At 37.7% G+C, this 15,302-nt stretch overlaps 1 pseudogene; it reads right to left on the bottom strand.

The window, feature by feature from the left end:
- Positions 1 to 14,412: 14,412 nt before the first annotated feature.
- LOC122432304 lies at positions 14,413 to 14,972 on the bottom strand (annotated as a pseudogene).
- Between the last annotated feature and the right edge of the window lie 330 nt (positions 14,973 to 15,302).

Raw genomic sequence — 15,302 nt, forward strand, 5'->3', positions numbered from 1 at the left:
TGTGATATCTCAAGTGATCAAAAGAAATGGAAAACATCTGTGATGAGCAAAGTACCAAAAATATTTGCATTATTTTGAATTTTTTAAATTTGCATTAAAATACAGTTTATCCTAATTACTAAGGGTGTGTGTGTGTGTGTGTGTGTACTAAATTTTAGGTTCAAGACAAGTGCTTTACTAACCCTACCCTAGTTACAGTCCTACTTGAGAGGAAAAATAATTTATTATGAGAAAAGGTAAATCCTCCATGTTGCTTTATCATATGGTTCAATGTTCACTAATGGAGTGAGCTTCCTTAAAGTCAATGAGATGGCCAGTCTGGTTTATTTTTTCCTTGTAATTATTACCTGGCTTCAGGTAACTTTACCCATCGATCCAAACAGTCAGACATGAAGTATAGTGATGTAGTATGAGTATCATAAGCAATAATCAGCTTACTCTCTTAAATTCTTCCTGTTAATTATTGCAATGTGCCAGCTTTTCAAACATCTTTCCCAATATCTCAACCCATTACCCTAACAACTGAGGGAAGGAGAGCCCACCATAGTCTACTGATTCTTTTATTAAATGTACATCAACTAATATTTATTCATTGGCTCTTATTCAATACCTCTTTTGTGCAAGTAATTTTTAAGTTAACTAGGGATACAGAATTGAATAAACTGTCAGTAAATTTATGTTCATTGTGGTGCTAGACAAAATAAGCAAATGAATATTTAATACTATGAAGAAAGTAAAGCAGAGTTAGAGAATAGAGTGATGGTAAAGAGACTTTCTTTTACATCAATCACTTCCTCTCTTTTCCCAATGTTATTATATTCTTGATATGTGAACAAAATTGTTGGCAGTCTTGCGAAGTTCCAAATTATGACTGAAATGTGATGTTGGTTGTCATCTTAATGAGGTTTGCTTAGTAATTTAGTGATCTTCTCCAACATATGAGACTTAAATAACCCTGCTTCATAGTTCTGAAGGGAGCTGGCTGTACATTGCATTATTAATCCACTCAACAACAATCCTCACTGCAGATTAATATTATCATGGATATTAAAGGCCGTCTAGCAAGAGTGAAAACTGCCAGTGTTGGCTCATTGTCATGAATTGTGAGGGTGTCATATCAATGCTGCCATGTATTGTCAGTATTGTCAATTATTGTAATACCATCATGCATGGTCAGTATCAGATAACTAGATATGTTAGTAATCCTTCCAAAGTACATAAGCTTTAGGCTTCAATGCCCAGTATTTTAGTGGCTTGTTCTCTCTTAAAAGGAACAGAGAAGGGACCAACATATAAACATCACTTTCAAATGTTTCATTTTACACTTGATACATATGCAACTTACAGTGAAAGCAAAAGTCACTCAGTCATGTCCAACTCTTTGCAACCCCATGGACTATATAGTCCATGGAATTCTCCAGGCCAGAATACTAGAGTGGGTAGCCTTTTCCTTCTCTAGGGGATCTTCCCAACCCAGGGATTGAACCCAGGTATCCCACATTTCAGGAGGATTTTTTACCAGCTGAGCCACAAGGGAAGCCCAAGAATACTGGAGTGGGTAGCCTATCCCTTCTCCAGTGGATCTTCCCAACCCAGGAATCAAACCTGGGTCTCCTGCATTGCAGGCGGATTCTTTACCAACTGAGCTATCAGGCAAGTCCAATATGGTTTTCTGTCCCTTTAAAATGGTTTTCTGTCTAGTTAAAAACCATTTAGTAAGCACTTTCTCTGGACCAGGAAATACTGTAAGGGTGAGGGATCGAGGAGGTTAACAATACAAACCTTGATTGTTCTCCAGTGGAGTCTATAAGGAAGGAGAGTATGGATTTGAACTATTACAAACATTACAAAGATGAAGAAGTAAAGAAGGATGTTTCCTGCATGACTGAAGAAATAGATCTAGGTTTGTGGGTCAAGGCAGGCTTCTTTGGGGCAAATGATGTTTAACTTAACTGAAGAAGTCATTCAAAAGATGTCAGTGTTTGGGAAGAGAAACTGAGAATATGCAGTATGAACTAAATCTATGAGGTAGGCACATGTTTGTGGTGTTTCAGGAAATAAAAATAAAACCAATGGGCTTGAAGCGTTGACATGAAAGCAGAAAATTGCCTTTTATGTTGGTGAGGTTAGCAGGAGCCCAGTCAGGCGAAGTCTAGCAAGACAGATTTAATTGTTCAGAGCTAAGGGGCAAGAGGAGGTAAACCATGGAGTTAAAGGGGAATGAGGAGACTGGTGTTTTAAATAAATCCTTCTGGCTTATTAAGATGAAAAAGTAAAGATAAGATTAGAAATGATTCCAGATGATGAGTTAAGTGCCTGGTATAGAAGTCAGTGCAAGGAATGATGCAGACAAATCTACAGCATTGATAGTTGACTTCTGCCAAATGGGTGGAATCCACAGATGTGAAATGAAACAGCCTGCAAGATTCGGCAAATGACTGAATGAGGTTCATGAAAGAAGGTATCAGGATTAAATCCAGATTCCCGAGGAAATGAAAAGAGAGTGATGATCTTTATAAGATTGCTACCTCTGTGCCCGGATGACTGTCCATCTTCCCCAGGGAAGATGACTAGCATTTTCTACACCCACCTGGGCATTATTTTCTGATTCCTCAGCTTTAGTCACTTCCCAGGAGGATTCAGAAAGTCATTTCAAGTTGGAGGACTGATCAGGGTTTGCCATCAACCCCATGGCAATCACTATGAGGTTTCTCTAATGGGCAATTCATTTAGTTCAGAAATTTCAGCCAAAAACTTGGGTGAGGGAAAGCATTCTTGAGTTCCACTGGAAGGCTTAAAAGTCTGAGGCAGGGTACTGGTTGTGTTTGAAAGAAAAACATGGCTCTTATCGAGTTGTAAGCTGTAGCTCTCAAGTTCTCAGCTTCTGGAATGTTCAGTGAACATCAGGCTTCAATCCTTGCAAGACTTGAAACCCTGCAACTTTGCCTTCCCTGTCCTTCTTTTGTGGCATTTTGTTTTGTTTTTTCTATCCTTCTTTAAAGGATGAACCCTTGGTATTAACACCAAACATATTCATCTATTCTTTGCAAGCTATTTCTTCCCACTTCCTGATTTTGTGTATTTATATGTCTTTCAGTGCTTAAATTTTTAATAATTTTTTAATTATTCAGTGTGCTATATTTTGCTTTTTACTAGAAAAAGAAACTGGATATTTCTCTTGTCCTACTACTGAGGATCTTAAAGAAGCTTAATCCCATAGAAACACCACTATTCTGAGCTCTTATCTTCTTATGCTTATACCCCAATCCCCTATATAAACCTCTGCCCTTTTTAATGTGTATGGTTCTCACTTGCTCATTGTAAGACTATACTCCTCAAATGTATTATCTGTCTATCCCACTGATGGGTATAAAACAATGATCTAATGGTATATACAGATTGTAAAAAGGGTTTGTCATCTAACTGCTTAAATCATGTGATAGTGCAAATGATAGAAAATTTGTATTAATCAATATTCAATTCAATTCAAAATGTATCTACATGTTCTCATCTGTCCAGCATATTGGTTCTCAATTGCAGATCACCTTCCATGCTAAGAAGGGTGACGTGGCATTCAGATCTACTCGTGAACCCTCTTTTGGACATCTGTTCATTCTCTGAAAAGAATAGGATCGCTTCAATTAGATTCAACATCATAAGTCCTGTCCTAGTCGAATGTGACCCACTTTTCGCAGTCTAGCTCTGTGCTTATATGTTCTGTTCTCCATCCAGAAGGCTGTAATAGTTAGTCCATGTTCTCAAAAAAAAAAAAAAAATCAATATGTATAGATTAGATGAACCATCTCAAATCTGTATCTCATGCTTTCTAGCAATATTGAGCAAACTAATAACCACCAGAGAATCAGAAATCATTTTAGAAATTTTACATCTTGACTTTCTTTTGCAATTTTATAGTCAACCCAGATGAAGCATTTATCCCAGACTTCGAAGCCAAAGAATAAATCTAGGCATTCATGTCTGCAGAAATGTTACTATAAATGTTCTCCTTGCCTCCCTCTTTTCCACTGATAAATTAAATTAAACAGACTCTGAGGTCACTTCTAGGACTATATATTTCCATGATTTTTACTTAATTCACATTTTTTTTAAAAAATGGGAAATCAATAAATCGTGACATCTTCATAGATAACTTTAAAATTTTCTTGATGTGTGTTTTCGCTTCTAAAATTGTTGATTGTTCTTAAAAATGGAAAAATGCATACAGCCAAACTATATGATATTTTTCATGGCTCAGGTCAAAATTTACTGGACAGCCTTTCCAGTTCAGTGCCTGAGAATCCTGTGTTAATAATACTCATTCAGAAGAATGCATTTAAGAGTCTGTATCAACACCGTAGTATATATCAAACTCTTTCTATAAAAGAAGTAGTTTCAAAGACCTGTTAATGCTAGTATCATACACTAAAATAGGGTGTTATCATAATCACTGCATATTAAAATCTTTCATCACCTCAATCTTACTTTAATTCATTTCTGAACTGGCTCCTGTCACAAGCAGTACATTTATTACGTAGGTGTGTTATTTTATGTATTTGTACATAGCTGCTGCTGCTAAGTCGCTTCAGTCATGTCTGACTGTGCGACCCCAGAGACGGCAGCCCACCAGGCTCCCCCGTCCCTGGGATTCTCCAGGCAAGAACACTGGAGTGGGTTGCCGTTTGCTTCTCCAATGCATGAAAGTGAATAGTGAAAGTGAAGTCACTCAGTTGTGTCCGACTTCCAGCGACCCCGTGGACTGCAGCCTACCAGACTCCTCTGTCCATGGGTACATAGAGGTTATTTCATTGCATTGTAGGTAGAGTTATGGATAGTTGGTTTGATTATTTTTAATATACTTTACAATGAAGAGAAAATAGAATACTTTTAAATTTTTAAAATATTTTTATTTATATATCCACTGGCAATTTTTAAAGGCTCTACGAATTTCAATATGAATAATATATGATCTGAGTATTTCAACTGGAGAAAACAGAACATATCAAGATAACAATTCTCTTTTTAGTCAGGGGAAATTTCGAGATTTATTTTAAAACAAGACAAAAAAAAAAAAAAACCCTCAAATTCAATCCAGTGCCATCCTGACTTCAGTGTCTGCAAAAGTCAGGTGACATTTAGTGAGAAAACAACTAACAGATAGAAACCACCCCTCCCACTACTGCTTTGTGACCAGATCTTACTATGTAATGAAGGAAACAATACTATTATTACTTGCTCATGAAGTGTCCACTTTTGATTCCTCCTGTAATTTATCTTCAATTGAACTGATATTGATTTTGTGGGGAAAATTGCATATTCTCCAAGGAGAGTTTTACAGGACTAATCTCAGTTTGTGCTTTATTTCCCGCCCCCCTTCCCCCCAACCCTGGTTTATTCTTCCCAGTGATTTATCTACCTAATAACATTATAGATAAAACCTGGTCTTTCAATTTATTTCTTCAGGAGCTGTTCATGTTTGAGCATGCTTTGCCCTTAATTGCCTGGGGATTTTTAGATAGCCCTGTCTTCAGTGGTCTGAAACAAGTCGCAATGTAAGTAATTAAAGCGCTGAGCAGCAGACGTCTATAAACGGCTGTTTTGCTTCCATGTGTGATATTTAACTAATTGCTCATTGCTGTGAAAACCTTTCACTTCATAGATGCCATGACTTTAAGTGAATAAACATTGCTTTTGTATTTATTAAAACAGTGTAGTGTAATAATGAATACTACAGCTTCCAAGTACTCAGAAACACTATATGCTGTGTCGGTTGATTGCAGATGGTTGAGATGATCATCCATGCCTTAAAAACCTGTAACATACATTAGACTTCTACAGAGAAACTACAGGATGTGGTAGGGTGAACTGGGTTAGCTGGGATTGAGAGACTTGGATCCTAGTTCATTCCTGCCTACTTTTACTTCTGTGGTCTTATTGCCTCATGGAGAAAATTAGGGATTACATTAGGTGACTGTAAATAGACCTTTCAACAGAATGTTTCCATGGGAGATAAAAAAGGAGATGTGTATGGAGTGAGACGAATGCCTTGTATCATTCAAACATTGTCATCTAGATAGGCAGTCTGCTATTTGGAAGATATTTTTTGAAAAAACAAAACAAAAACAAATTTAAATAGATGTTTCTTTGGCCCCTAAGTTTTGACACATTGGTAAAACCTTTTCCTGAACTTGAATGCTCAAATGATATTCTTGACCAATCTACCAAATGCTGCTTTAGGGAAGACTTTTACTTGCTGGCTCTGTGTTTCTTGAAAAATATATTCAAGAAATGTGATGTGTGAACTTGTTCTGAAGTTTACATTACGCATCCTGAACTCTGTACCTGCTATTTATTTTTTATCATGGTCCTTTCCCTTGAAATGTCATTGGCAGCTTTTCTCCTCCCTGCAGTTTAATGCCTGGTAATAATAATGTCCCCCAAAATACAACCACAACGAGTAAATAGCAATAGTTCTTTTAAGTCCCTCTCAAAGGAAAATTTGATGCTTCGCAAGACATTTTCTTCTTCTTCAGGCATTTAAAATGACCTGAGTCTGCAGACACAATCTGGTATCATCTCTGCCTATAGTAGAGATGTCAATATTAGAAAGCGTGCTTTTCAACACTTTGCATCTTGGATGGATCACTAGTTGGATGATTTTTTTCCTAGAAGGCTGGCAATTGAGTGCACACAAGACAGACTTGAAATATTCTCTCCGGTAGGATTTTTTTTTTTTTTCCTTCTTGTGGTTTCCAGCTTGAAAAGGAAAAGAGGGATTTCAGTCTGAAGCTGACTTTATAAAAGAGAGACGGCTTCAAAGCAATAAGAAGTAACAACATTTTTATTCAAAGACACTTGAAGCTTGTGGATATTTATGCAGAGTTTGCAGGGCTTTTCTGCAGATACTTGAGGTTTTTATCAATAAGAATCATAAAGCCTTGGCAAAGGAATACATAGAGGAGAAATAGCAGGTCTTATTAGACCTTTTCAGCCAGCTGGTGTAAAATTCCTTCTTTCTTTTACAAAGGAAACATTCCTTTATAAAATTGCCAGGGACCTGGAAGTCGTCCATCTTTATTAGAAGGCTGATTGTTGACACCGCTAGGTGGCAGTAGAGTCACGTACTTATGTTTTTTCACGATTTCTTCCCGACCGGGAGGGCTTCAGGCCACAGTGATTCTAAACCCCTCCTGCCTCCTGATAATCTGTCTCCTTTATTCAGAGGACAAGCATGTCTGTGCTAAATGACTTAATCTGTGTATCAAACTCTGAAATTTCCACTTATGTTTGCCTTTATTTTCAAATAAAATGTTTCACTGTATTTTCAACCCGGTAGTACAAGTTACCGTGTAGTTTTTTTTTTTTTTTTTTTTAATGATCAATAGGAGAATGCTCTTATGAGGATATGAAAATGTAAAAAAAAAAGAGAGAGAGAGATGACAGTGTTTTGAAAATTCATTCTAAACAAAAATAAAGCTTAAATTTGTCTGATTATTTTGAAGGATAAATGAACCTATATGATCCAAATCTCAGAGTATTATCAAGGGCATCAATGCTTGAATCACTTAATGTATTCATGTAAAATATTTTCTCTTATTAGACTTTTTGGGAATAATTATGTTTAGAGGGGTGCATTTTATATAGTTATATTTTTTGTATGGTTCTGAATAATTTATGTAGATTATTATAAATTCTTTCCTAGAAATAAACTAATTTGTTAACAACTGATATATTCTCACATTCCTTTGCAGAGAAACTTGTAATACCCCATTTCATATATTTTTGGAAGACTTCCATGTTTCAGGCTTTTATCATCTTCTTTGACGTCCAAAGTACAGTATCTGTAATTCAGAGGGTTTTTAAAAAACTCAATAGCATTATTTTCCGCTTCTCATGACTTTTCTTGTTATACTAAAATAAAAGAAAATAAAAATCAAGCCCAGAGAGGTATACATCTGACTAAACTTGTTTTGCATATGAAAATTCTAAGCTTTGTTTATTCAGCTGCCTCTTCATTCTTGGTCTGATTCTTTCTAGAGAAGCTGATCTAAAGAAAACTTGAAAGAACCACTCTTAGCTCCTCCCCTTGCAGGAGACAGAAGGGAGCTCACAAGTACAGCTTCTTATAGAGGAGGGACCCCACACCTACTTCCCTTCCTCAATCTCACCCAGAAATTCTCCATACTGAGGGCCATGCCTCACACCGCCCTATCCTGTGAGGTCTGGGAATTGCTGACTCAGATTAGGAAACCCCACTGCAGGGGAGAAAGCGAGGAAAAGACAGTGGGCAAGAGCTGAATGTCATGTTTTGTGGGGCTGATGAGAATATTTTTAGGACGACATATGGGTCTACAGTGCCAGACTACCACAGTTTCATCATAATGCGATGAGTGTCTGCAAACGAAACAAAAATCGATCAACCGTAGAAAAACTTTTCCTTACTGACCTTCAAAACATTCATCTGCTAGGCTTTATAACTTCTCAAACTTCATTGTTTATCTCATAGGGTTTTTTCCCCGGTTGTTTCGTTTTTGTTTTTCCCAGTAGGTGGGAATGATAACGTAGAAGGACTGTATTCAGTTGTCCCATCCAAGGCTTTGTGACCCCATGGGCTGTAGCCCGCCAGGCTCCTCTGTTCCTGGGGATTCTCCAGGCAAGGATACTGGAGTGGCTTGCCACCTCCTACTCCAGGGACAGGAGGAGTGTTGCAAATTCCTATCAGATGTGTAATTCTAGTGGTTCTCCTCAGGGCATGTGGCTTCATCTGTGCTTCACAGTGCCTGCTGGTGGCAAAAGAGATAAAAACCTCGGATGTGTTCTGAAATTCCTGCTCTTCTGCAAATGTTCATTCTGACCTGTTTTCATTGTCTCGACCTGGTTACTTTTGAGATAGATTGTATCAGAACATCTTTTGGACTCCTGTGAGCAAGAACATTCATGATTAAACTCATGCATCCGGCTTTAAGCCATGCATGGAGGAGGCGGACACATCTTGGAAGGGTAAGAGTCTCTGATAGAACACACAGCTCTACATTTTATTAATACAACCACTGACCCTGGGGAGGCGAGAGACTGGATATGGGACTACCAATCTTCACTCTTGGTGACATTCTTACTGGATTTGTAAGGGTACGATAGAGACAATAGACAAATCAGAATGCATCATTTATCCATAGAGAACAAGTTAGGTCCTGGGGAATCCTGGAGTGCAACATAAAGGAAGGCATAGATTTTCTTCTGTCTCCATCTTTCATAATTCGAGCTATTTAGATTTAATGCCCAAACAATTGACTTTTCAATATTTAAATTCCCCCAGTTGAATGACATGACCACCCTCTTACTTGTCACATTTTGGCTTTTTCTAAAGATTTCCATTATTTATCTACATTGATTGGATGACCTTTGCCATCTATTTGCCAGCTTTTAAGAGATGTAAATCTTCCATAAGTATAATCTGACTGCATTCTCCCAGGTTAATTAGTATTACTGGTCTCCTGCCATATATTTATGAATTATACTTTCTTTACTTTTGTACCTGCTCTGACTCATTTCAAGACTGTATTATCCTTATGAGGTACAAAGATTAACCTTTATTGCACAACCTTAAGAAAAACATATGACTTTTATGGAACTAGAATTTAAAACCTTTCTTTCAACATCTGCTTACTCTTGTAATGTTGAAACTATTGTACATATCAACTACTCCATATCAAAACATACACAGACCAATTTGTGAAGACAATAGTGCAATGCAGAGTCAAATGAAATGAAAATTTTTGTGTCTTCTCTGGCTTTGGAAATAAGGAAAGACTATAATATAGGTTTGAATAGCTTTGATTTTTCTCAGTTCACTACAGGGTTTCAGAGCACTGAAGTTATCTTTTGAACTATCTGAAATTTTCCAGACTTTTCAAGGAAGAATGATATAGGTATATTCACTGTGATATAAAATAAGTGCAGTTCGAATACTGAAAGAAAATATGCTACAACCCCTTCATGTAGAAAATTGGGAAAACAGTAAGTCAGATTTGTAAGGCTGTATGGGAAAAGTGTTGACACATAAATTTCCAAACCCTTCTCCAAGGTTTCAATAGGATCAGTGACTTCCTGTCGTGTTCATGTATGGAGGATCATCTACAATAATTGTGAAACTTGGGGTCAAAATTCATTTGATATCCGTGTGTCTTGGTACTGTCCCTTCAGTCTCAAGAATGTGGTACCACAATTTAGTCACATGGGAATAGCATATCCCTTGAAACAAGGCTGTAATTTTATTTTATTATGTAATGATTATAACAACTTTGTGAATAACCAAGATCAAAATATTTCCTTTGTCCGTTCACACATGACACTATTCAACCATCCCTACAGGTACTGCAGCAATGCTGCTCCCCACAGAACTTGCAAACTCAACTCAAAATCAATTGCATCCACAGTCAGTAAGGCACTGTATCACATGCACAACGACCAGCTCTTTAAGATGTAAAATGATATGTCCATTTTGCTAAGTTCTAACTTACCATGTTAAAAACTTCCGAACAGTAGGCGAAGTTCCTGTTTTAAGACCTAAAAATTTGGTTCTAGAGTCTTTTTTTTTAAAAAAAAAAACCCTCTCTAAAAGCTTTTCCTCTTGAAGAAAAAGGAAAAGCAGAGTTGGTGTTTTGTATTTATTAATTAACCTAATTTGTGGCTACGTGTTTGGGTCATGAATGTAAACATTTTGCAGGAGCTCAAAGGAAAGTTAAATTTCTAGGAACTCTTGAGCAGAGTGGACAGACCTAAGTGGGAACAGGTGAACAAGAAGACAGAATGCTCAAGGTTTGAGTGGTGACATCACTGAATACAGCTCAGAGGAAGGAGCCCACACAGGACAGTCTTGATTTACTCGACAAGATGGCCATGGCCTCGAGTGAGGAAGCAGACAGTACACAGTAGTTTCCAGGTGGGGTTTCCCAAAACAAATGCTTACCCTGGGTGGAAAACAGGAAGGCTTTACCTCCATCCCAACTTGTCCATCTTCTTCAATGTCTCCTGTTTTCAGCATAAGTTTGTTTGGTCTCCTCACACTTTCCTTCTTGCTGGTCTTGAGTTTTCAAATTTATCATAATTTAACATTACTTATATTGACTTGCAAAGGACGATTTAACATTACTCACGTTTACTTGGAAAGAACAAGAAAGGGAGGGTCGGTTATGGATCGTAAAGACCACGTGTTTCTGACGTTCGGGTATAAGTTTGAAGTGGTGTCGTGGTAGAGAGGATGTGGTCCAACCTCAGTTAGACTAGGTGACTCAGAAAACATCCCAGGGGTAGAACCAAGTCTTCTTGCACCCCTCTGCATAAATTGTTTGCAAAGTGGAGGGTGGCTTCTCCATGTAAGACTATGTCTGATTCCTCTTTCAGCCACCTGAATCACCTGCGCTCATGACTCACTGGTGCTCAGGTTGGGACAGTTCACTGATGTGACTCTAGGAGGGATGAGGGACAGTCACCAGGATGGCAGAGCACGTGCTGTACATATTGGTGAACTGCACATAGGCGTGTTTGCCGCCCTGTTTAGGAGCTACTCATTTACTCCCCAAATGCCATCCTCTGTCCAAGCAGAGACTGCGCTGAGAAGCCGCTGGTTGCATGTGTGTGGGTGGAGGAAAAGAGGATGGACTTCATCAGCTCCACAAGGCCCCCCTCCCCACCCCCACTTACAAAGAAAAAAAAAAATCTAGGTAAAATCAGGTGAAAACTTAGAAGCCATGATATCACCACCATGATAGTATCTTAAAGAATACTTTAAAATGTTTAATGTGGAAGCAAAAGCAACTTAATTTTTATGCAGCCATATTCTGAGAGACTTATATTTCCTACAGCTTTGCTGGCATTTTTTGGGATATATTATGACATAATAAGCATTGAGTCTCAGTGCTACATGGCAACTTTTTGAGGTCTTGGGCTTAGTTTTCCTAATCGTGTTTACTCCAAAGATTTTGGATCATTCTACATATTCTCCCAACTTCTCTGTTAAATGGGGGAGGACAATAATGCACCAGAAGTGTGAAGCTAAAGCTTACTTACAGAAATAGATCAACAACTAGAAAGCACATTTTAAAGTTTCCAGAAGTGTGCTTTATGAAAGTCATGAGAATAAATGTTTTCTCTTAACGTGAATCCTGACTCAGATAATGAATTGTTTTTGCTCTGATAAGAATCTTTCACATTTAAGATTTTAAAATGTTGAGGGCAGGGGCTTGCTTTGTCTCGTGCTTCTGGGTTGCATAGAGGTTTCTGCTAACTCCGAGTTTTTGAACAGCTCTCTGGGAATCCATGCAATAGGAAACAGGCAAGGAAAAGCAGTCTAAAGGGGCTTCAAGTGGTCAGAGAACATGAAAGTCATTCTAGAACTCAACTACTATTTTAACTGGTTCTGATGACTCTGCGGTTCGTGTTTGGCAACTTGGTGGCCGTATGTCTCCAATCTCACCTTCTAGTAGCACACTGACTTAGATTTAAGTAGGTGTGATGCTCTTGTCCTTGGGGCCATTGTGACCCTTACTCCTTAGCCTAAGAGGAAGACTACTGAGTCAGTACCCCAAGTATCTTAAGTATTTCAGGCGTGTCCTAAAATTGTACTGCTTCTTTTATGCTCTAGTAATAATCACGTGGCTTGGAAGGTTTACCATGTATCATTATACCATTTTAGTGCAATGAATGTTTTCTCTTGAGTGGTTACATGGCATATGTTGCAAATAAGCGAAATAAGATGAAAGACATAGTATATTAACCCGTGTATCTATCCAGTATTACTGGATCAGAAAGCACTCAATTCTCTCTCAAAGAATCTGGTCAGGTAATAGAATTTTCGCTCTGGTTTGAAATCCTAGAAAGCCGGTCCAATGAAGTTTATATTAAATGCATCATCCTTGTCAAGTGCTAACTTAAATATGTTTCAACAAGAAATATTATTTCCTCACCCCTGCGCATGGCTTCCACTGATAACATATAGTTAGCCTAGGATGGAGATTTCAAGGGTGACAAAATGTCATTTACATAATAAATGTTACCCTCATTTTCAGTTTCAGGGATGTCTTATCAATAATTTAGAAAGAATTAATAATATATTTATAATACATGCTAGAAGTAGGATAAAATTATTTATAAATGCTTAATAAATGTTTGATAATGCTTTTGCCATCCATGTTATAAATGATAAATAGGTGACTATAGATACCTTGTTAAAAATTAATGCCCACTGGTTATGGTTATTCTATAATGGCTTGAAAATGTTATTAAAAAAGTGAATTAACCTCATACTTTCTATAAACCAATTGTGGCAAAATATAAACTTTAAGGTAGTTTGTACAAATTCTTGGGTTATTATAGCGAATCATATTTATTCAGTGCTGGTGATTTTCTATGCATAATGCCAAGGCCACAAAAATCCAGTTTCTCTTAATCCTAAATTCTAACTCAGTAGTTGCCAAACTTTGATTTATTACATCCTGAGATATTACAGCTTTAAGGAAATGACATTTAAATCCTTTACACTCAAATGTGAACTTCAAATTGTACTTTTTAAAATTAGTTTTTACTGGAGTAGTGTTGATTCTCCATGTTATGTTACTTTCTGCTGTACGGCAAAGTGAATCAGATATATGTGTATAAATATTCACTCTGTTTTGGATCCTGTTCCCATAAGGGCCATTACAGAGTAGTAGATTCACTGTGTTATACGGTAAGTCCTTGCTAGTTACCTAATGCACTTATATTGTAGTGTGTATACATCAGTGTCAATCTCCCAGTTTATCCCTCCCCCACCTATCCTCTTGGTAACTGTAGGTTTGTTTTCTACATCTCTGACTCTACTTCTGCTTTGTAAATAGGTTCATTTGTACCATTGTTTTAATTCCACACATAAGCAATATCATATGATATTTGCCTTTTTCTGTCTGACTTGCTTCACTCAGTATGACAGTCCCTAGGTCCATCCATGTTGCCGAAAATGACATTAGTTTGTTCTTTTTCATGACTGAGTGGTATTCCATTGTATATTTGTACCACATCTTCTTTATCCCTTCATCTGTTGATGGACATTTAGGTTGCTCCATGTCTTAGCTATTGTGAATAGTGCTGCTATGAACATTGAGAGTCATGTATCTTTTTGAATTATCTCTGGATAAATGGCCAGGAGTGGGATGTTTGGGCATATATCCAGCATAGAATGAATAGTAGCAGAGGACCCTGGACAAGTAAAAGGACAAGAATGATCCTCTGTAATGGCATAGAATGAAAGAGATATTTAAAAAACGAATCAGTTGCACTTTTGTGTGAGAAAAAATTCAAGGTTGTAGCATAGGATTGCAGTTTCCTAAGGAGGTTTTTATTTATTTATTTACTTTTCTTTGCATTTATTTTTTGCGGCATTTATTCCCAGGCCATAAGTTTTTGTTTATTCAGTTTCTTCTGGGATATCTTTTTCTTCTGTGCAAGCTCCTCTTCTGGTTTAGGAACAATCTGTTCTTTTTCAGCAAAGGATCATCTCAGTGTTGCAGGGAGAGCTCATGGAGGGGTTGATCTGACTGTGAACTCTGTCTGTTACTTCCTGCACCACGTCTTGGGGGCTTTGTTCACCTGGATGTGCTCAATGAGCAGAGAATCTACATCTAAGCCCTTAAGTTCAGCATTACTCTCTGCGTTTTTGAGCATATGTAGTAAAAATTCAGCACTCTTTTAGGGTCACCGACCTTGCATCCAGTCCCGCTGCTTGGCCTGTGCACACCTCCCAACTCCACCATTGTAACGACGGAATGGACACATTGCTTCTTTAAAGTGACAGCCTTCAGATACTTGGTGGCTTTTTGGGTATGCATACCCTTTATGGCCTGGGCAGTTTCACGAGTGTTCTTAAAGTGAACACAAAGATTTGAACCTCTTGATTTGCATGCCTTTGTGGGGTTTTCTGGGTCGAGTGACTAGCGCACCATTTTTAGGAGTCACCTCCAGCTGCTTACTGGAAAAGCCCTAAGGAAGTTTTTAATTTGGAATTGTCGCCCAATCTGTTGGACTCTTATAAAGAAAAGCATGGAGTGATGAGTAAGTGATGAGGGCTCTTAAAGGTCAGAAGCATCAACACTGGGCAACCATTGGGATTTGAGGTATGTAATAAGCCATTTCTCTCACATCCCAGACAAAGGAGGGGCTAAGTTTCTGCTATAGTCTGTAAAAAGTGTGCCCCCACCGCCTACATCATCCATATCATTTCTACGTATTATATGTTTATGTATAACATTTTTGGAAACTTATTCAGTATTTGT

This window comes from Cervus canadensis, chromosome 31 (genome assembly GCF_019320065.1).
Source record: "Cervus canadensis isolate Bull #8, Minnesota chromosome 31, ASM1932006v1, whole genome shotgun sequence".
NCBI lineage: Eukaryota > Metazoa > Chordata > Mammalia > Artiodactyla > Cervidae > Cervus > Cervus canadensis.